This window comes from Gossypium hirsutum, chromosome D07 (assembly GCF_007990345.1).
Source record: "Gossypium hirsutum isolate 1008001.06 chromosome D07, Gossypium_hirsutum_v2.1, whole genome shotgun sequence".
NCBI lineage: Eukaryota > Viridiplantae > Streptophyta > Magnoliopsida > Malvales > Malvaceae > Gossypium > Gossypium hirsutum.
This window is the reverse complement of record NC_053443.1, coordinates 29,518,647-29,524,646: the sequence shown is the minus strand read 5'-3', so window position 1 is coordinate 29,524,646 and position 6,000 is coordinate 29,518,647. Positions and strand designations below refer to the sequence as shown.

General features: G+C 31.7%; 1 pseudogene; it reads left to right on the top strand.

Moving 5' to 3' along the window:
- The first annotated feature begins 1,085 nt into the window (after positions 1 to 1,085).
- Positions 1,086 to 4,140, top strand: LOC107954643 (60S ribosomal protein L32-1-like; annotated as a pseudogene).
- The last annotated feature ends 1,860 nt before the right edge of the window (positions 4,141 to 6,000 follow it).

Sequence of the window (6,000 nt, the reverse complement as noted above, 5' to 3'; positions counted from 1 at the left end):
AATAAGTTATATCAATAGACAAAACTCAAATTACCATAAAAATTGATAAAAAAAATAGCAGAGTCTTCTTAAACTTTAGAATATAAAACTTAGAGATTTGTATTAAAATTTTAGTTTTACTTCTCTTTTCAAATTAAAAGCAAACCAGATTCTTTAAAATAGACAATTATAAACCATATAAATAAATTATCAGAATTAGATTCAATGGTTATTTAATTGAATTCATATGATAAAATCAATGTCTAATAAAGATGAATTTCTAAAATTATTATAATTTTATGAAAATTTAAGACAAAAAATGATGAACTTATAAAAACAAAAAAAATTTCTATAGTAAAGACAATTTAATAAAATTTGTTACTAAATAATCTTAGAGCATGTTTGGTTGGGGAATAAGAATGCATTCACCCAATTCAACGCGTCCACCACCGAACTAAAATTTGGTTGGCTGTAATATCATTATAGCCGGAATCAATTCAGGGCCTATTACACCCGTTGGCTGTAATAGCCATTCCCTGCCTTCAACGCTGAATAGGATTCCATTCCCGTTTCGTTTTTTGTTTTCCATTTTCTGCCCTCAAGCTTCAACAATCTTCTCCTACGTTTCCCTTCCATTGATTGCAAAGGTAATTTTTTTCCTCGTTTATGATTTTTTCTTCTTACGTTTGGTTACTTAAAACCGATTTCTGCCCTCAGCTTCATCTTCTCCTACGTTTCTTTTCTTCATTTTATCAGGAACGAATTTTTTTTTCACTCTTTGCTTAAAACTGATTTCTTGGGTTAGTGCAGGGAAGATCATTTTTTCTTTTCTTTCTGCTCCTAACTCTACAACAGCCTGACAGGTCATTACCAGTTTCAAAGCAGCTCGCACTCTTTCCTTGTTTATTTTACAGGTTAGTTTTGCTTCTCCTCAGATCTGCAATATTTGTTTATTTTACAACAGCCGCACACCAGCCTTGCGTTTCCATAAGGTAACTCATTTTTCATTCGATTTATAACTTCAATTTGTTATATCGGAATTTAATTTGTCGTTTGAATCTTCGAAATGATTTCTCTTTGCAAACTGGCTTTCATTTAATTGATTCGTTAAGCAGGAAGAAATGGCAGTCCCTTTGCTGTCGAAGAAGATTGTGAAGAAGCTTGTTAAGAAATTCATGAGGCCCCAAAGTGATCGCAAGATCTCCGTCAAGGTTATAGCAAAAGATAATTCTTATCTTTCTTATAGTATTGTACTCAGGGATTCAAATAGCGGGCCGATATCAGAATAGCGGCCGTTATATAGCGGTAGCGGCACCGTCCGAAACCGCTTTTGCTGAAAATAGCGGTGTGAAGCGGAGTCACGCCAATAGCGGTGGGTAGCGGCCGCAACTTAACGGGTAACGGCCAATTGCGGCAATAACGGGCCGCTATTCCCGTTATTTTCCGTTACAGTAAATTTTAAAAAAAAAGTCATCCCCTCAAACAAAAATGACAGAAACAGTAAAAAACAAAAGGGAATATATTCCCCTACCTGCAAAGTGCAAAATCAGAGAGCTTTCAATAAAAAAAAGTAAAAAGAAGTCAAAGAAACAAAAAAAAAGTAATCAAAACTCAAAACCAATAGAAAAAGAAATATGAAATTTCGTTTCTTATATATGGGCAAACAACAAGCAGCAGATGAAAGCAAGGAGCCGAGCCAACTGCCGAGGACTTGAATCTGAAAAGCAAACCCATCTATTTCCTCTTCGAAGTACTTCTAGGTTTCTTCCAGTTCTTTCTCAGCCCTTCTAAGTTCTAAGCCAGTATTCCTTTACTTGGTTTTTCACACTTTCAAGTTTCAACAGCAATAGAGATTCGGCCATTTTTGTTGATAGTCTGATGAGTTGGAGGCTTGGAGCCTTGGAGGCTACTGGTTAGGGTTAGGGAATAGAAAGAATCGTTTCATTTTCTTTTAATTTTTCTGTTTTTGTTTTTGTTTGTGGCTTTATTGGCAATTGGCATGCTGCTCTGTTTTGTTTCTTCTTTGACTCTTGTTTTACTCATTAATTAGGGGCAGCCACCGTCCATTTTAACCACTAGAAAATAGGCATGTAAATTGTGCTTTTATCCACCTATCCATTGTTAAAATTTGTCTTAAAATAATTATTTGAAAATTTCTTTATTAAATTTAAATATATATATATAAATTTCTGGACACAATTTTTAATATGACATGGACTTCATATATAAAGTTGTGTTCTCATATCATATTAATAAAGATTTATAAGTGCTAGAAAACATTCTAAAATCATTAAAAGTGAATTTTTATAATTATAATTATAATTACTATGTTTTACAATAAGTTGTGCGAATTTGAAAAAAAATCACGATCGTGATACCCGCAGTGACCGCAATAGCGTCCGTTATGTCCGCGACCGCGACAAACGTGACGCAACCGAAAACGCGACCGCGACCGCAATTTAAATCCCTGATTGTACTGTAATTGGTATTACTGGGTTCTTTTTTACTGTGATCTTAATGTCTTAATTGGGGGATCTCCCAAGCTGAAGAATATGTGTGTGTTTTCCCTTACAATGCTATAGAGAATTGAGGTTACAAAGAAAAAATATGAATGCCGATTGAGTACTAGCGCAGTTGGCATTGTTGCTGGGGGTTCGAGCGTAATTTAGAAGTTTGAAGGGGGTTAATATGTAGTTTAAGAATTGTAGATATATATAGAAAAACAAATATAATCAATTCAGGCTGTTTCAATGGTGTATTCGTGTTTGCATTGTAGAAATTATTACAGAGGATACTAGTGGACTCTGTTTTCTTTTTCTCTGCTGTTTTAATGTGGATTTTTTACTGGTAGTAGCCTAATAGCCTAGAATTATTTTTTTAGGACTTTTTCCAGTTGATGTATAACATGACTGCCACTGAACGTGCAATCTTTGGGGTTGCCTGTTCCACAGAATGGGTTTGAATTCATTTAACATAAATGTGCTTCAATGAGAGAATGTTAGCAGAATTAGCACACTTCTGGCTGCTTGTTTTGCTCGATGATCACTATTCTCCATTAAGATCGTGAAGATTAGACATGGCTCCTTTAGGTGAGCTTATGAATTGCATATGAAAATTGCTTTATCGATATGTTATTCCGGTTTTATTGGTTGTAAGTGGAACAATATTTGTATAGAAGCAATGTCAATCATCTTATTGATACTTATTCCTCACGATATGAGCCTAGCCTCACATTATCTTCTCTATTTAACTAGGTGAAGCAAACATAAGTATAGAAATCTTTTTCTTTCTTTTTTCCTTTTGTGTTAATAAATTTATGCAGGGTAAACCTTTTAGATACATGCTTATGCGACTTCACATTAAGTTAGGGTGTAGCGGCGAAGGATTATTGTTCTTTTTGTTTCAGTGCTGTGTTGAAACTAAGCTCTTTCTTTCATGCTTCTGTGTTATTTTGATGTTCGATGCCTTGCTTCAGCTTATATGTCGTATGGTCTTTAAATATGTTTATTACGACAATTTGGTGCATCCTTGTTAGTTGAAGTCTCGTTTAGCCAAAACCACACAAACTAGCTCTCAGCAATATTGTTAAAAAACTTACATATTTGCAGACAAACTGGCGAAGGCCCAAGGGTATTGACTCCCGTGTTAGGAGGAAGTTCAAGGGATGCACTTTGATGCCTAACATCGGTTATGGGTCAGACTAGAAAACACGCCACTATCTTCCCAATGGGTTTAAGAAATTCGTGGTGCACAATGTCCAAGAGCTAGAGCTTCTCATGATGCACAACAGGTATAATACATGATGTTTAACCCTTGTTTTGATCAGCAATTTTCTAGATTGTTTCTTATTATTACTGCATTCTTAGGACATACTGTGCTGAGATAGCACATGATGTTTCAACGAAGAAGAGGAAGGAAATCGTTGAGCGAGCAGCTCAGTTGGATGTTGTCGTTACCAACAAATTGGCTAGGTTGCGCAGCCAGGAGGACGAGTGAAGGTCGGTTCTTGAATGTTGATTTTGCCCTTTTTAATATGATATTTTCTTGTTTAGGAAGTAGAACTTTTGGTCCAATGTTAAAATTATTATATTTTTATCTGAGTAGCATTGTCTCTTTTTATGTTTGTTGTGATTTGAGTATAGAACCCCATTTCTAATTTAATGTATGCTTAATGTTTTGAGGGATCTCTTCTTTGTCTATGCTTTTCTACAATAATGAAAGGTTTAAGATACCGGCAAGATTGTTTGAACCTGTCCATCTAGTCGAACCAGTTGGTTGAGTTGTTCGGAGTATTGGTTTGGAGAAGGGAATTAAATCGATTAAATTGAGAATTGGTACAAATTGATTGAACCAGCAAAAATCCGCCGTAAGCTTGAATTTGGATAAGTTTTATGGGTAAATATTCGTTGACCACTAGGCAAGTTTTGTCAAGTAAATCATGGGAGTTGTATTTAACAAAGCTACAATTTAAGTCAAATCGATTATGTAGTAGCACAAAGACAGGTGTGCAGAATGTATTCCACATTCTCATAACGACCATTACACAGCAATATGCGTTTTCTTTCTTTCTATAATATTCTATTACTTTTTATATTTTACTATTAAAAAATTAATGTTTAAATTGTATTCCTAAATTATTAATATTATATTAATTAAATCTTTAAAATGTTTTAAAATGTTTTAATTGTATTCCTAAATAATATATATTGTTTATATATTATTATATATTATGATTTTAGTAAATTTAATTATATTAAGAATTTTATTAAATTATATATTTTAATTAAATTATATTTAATAATATGTATGTTAAAATATGATTAAATTATTTATTATTTATATTAATAGTCTTATTAAAATTTAATAACAATTATAATAATCATCTACTTAAAAAAATTCTGCTAAGGGTATTCTAGTCATTTTAGATTTTTTTCCTTATGCTATTACAACATCATTCTATTCAACCAAACACAATAATACTATTACAGTTCTATTCCATTTCATTAAACTAAACAATTGAATTACTATTACAGTTTTATTCCATTATACCTCTATTCCATTACAGCTCTATTCAATTACAGCGAACCAAACGTGCCCTTATATTCAGTCAACCAAATATATAAATATTAAATTTCAGCCAAATTAATCAAAAAAGGTAATATTATATTCTCGTAATCCTATTATAAAACAAAATCTAGGATTCGACGAATAAAATGTATCCTAAAAAAATATTCCCATCAATTCAATAGTTTCTCCAAACTTGTTCATATATATTATAGATAGATGTAAATTATAAATTATAATTATAATTTATAGATATATGTTATTACTATAAATAATATATTTCCTAATTTTAAATATATACCAACAAAATCTCTTTATATTTAAGATAGCACCAAAAACCCAACTAACGCCTACTGCTAAACTTGATCAGCCATGCATGTGGGAGGAAGACTAATAAATATTGTATAAATATTTATACATTATCACAAGGTTGAACTATATTTTTATAAGATGCCTTTAGTAAACTGAAGCTAAATTGACCTTCCAACTTTCCTATCGTTGAAATTGTTTGTAAATTCTTTTTTATTTTTTGCTAAAATACACACAATTTTTATAAAAAATTTTAATATTTGATTAAAAAATAATATGCTTGTATTTAATTACAATGTGATTTTTTATATTAGGAAAAAAAACTACTAAATTTTTCAAGTGGCGTTTAACTAATTGAAAAAGATTTGCCTATAAAAAAATTTGTCATCCTATTTTATCCAAATGACTTAAAAAATAATTGTTTACGTAAATGGCCTGTTTCAAAAATAATCACTTAAATGATCTGAAATAAACAATAAAATTAGATAAGGAGGCTAAATGACCAACACCAGTATTTTTTCTGACACAATCATTACCTAATGATTGTGTTGGGGGTTAAAAAAAATTGGATGTTGGGGACTAGATGGCTGACACCCTTGTATATTTTTCACATGTATCATATTGGTATACATCTATACCAGTATTTGA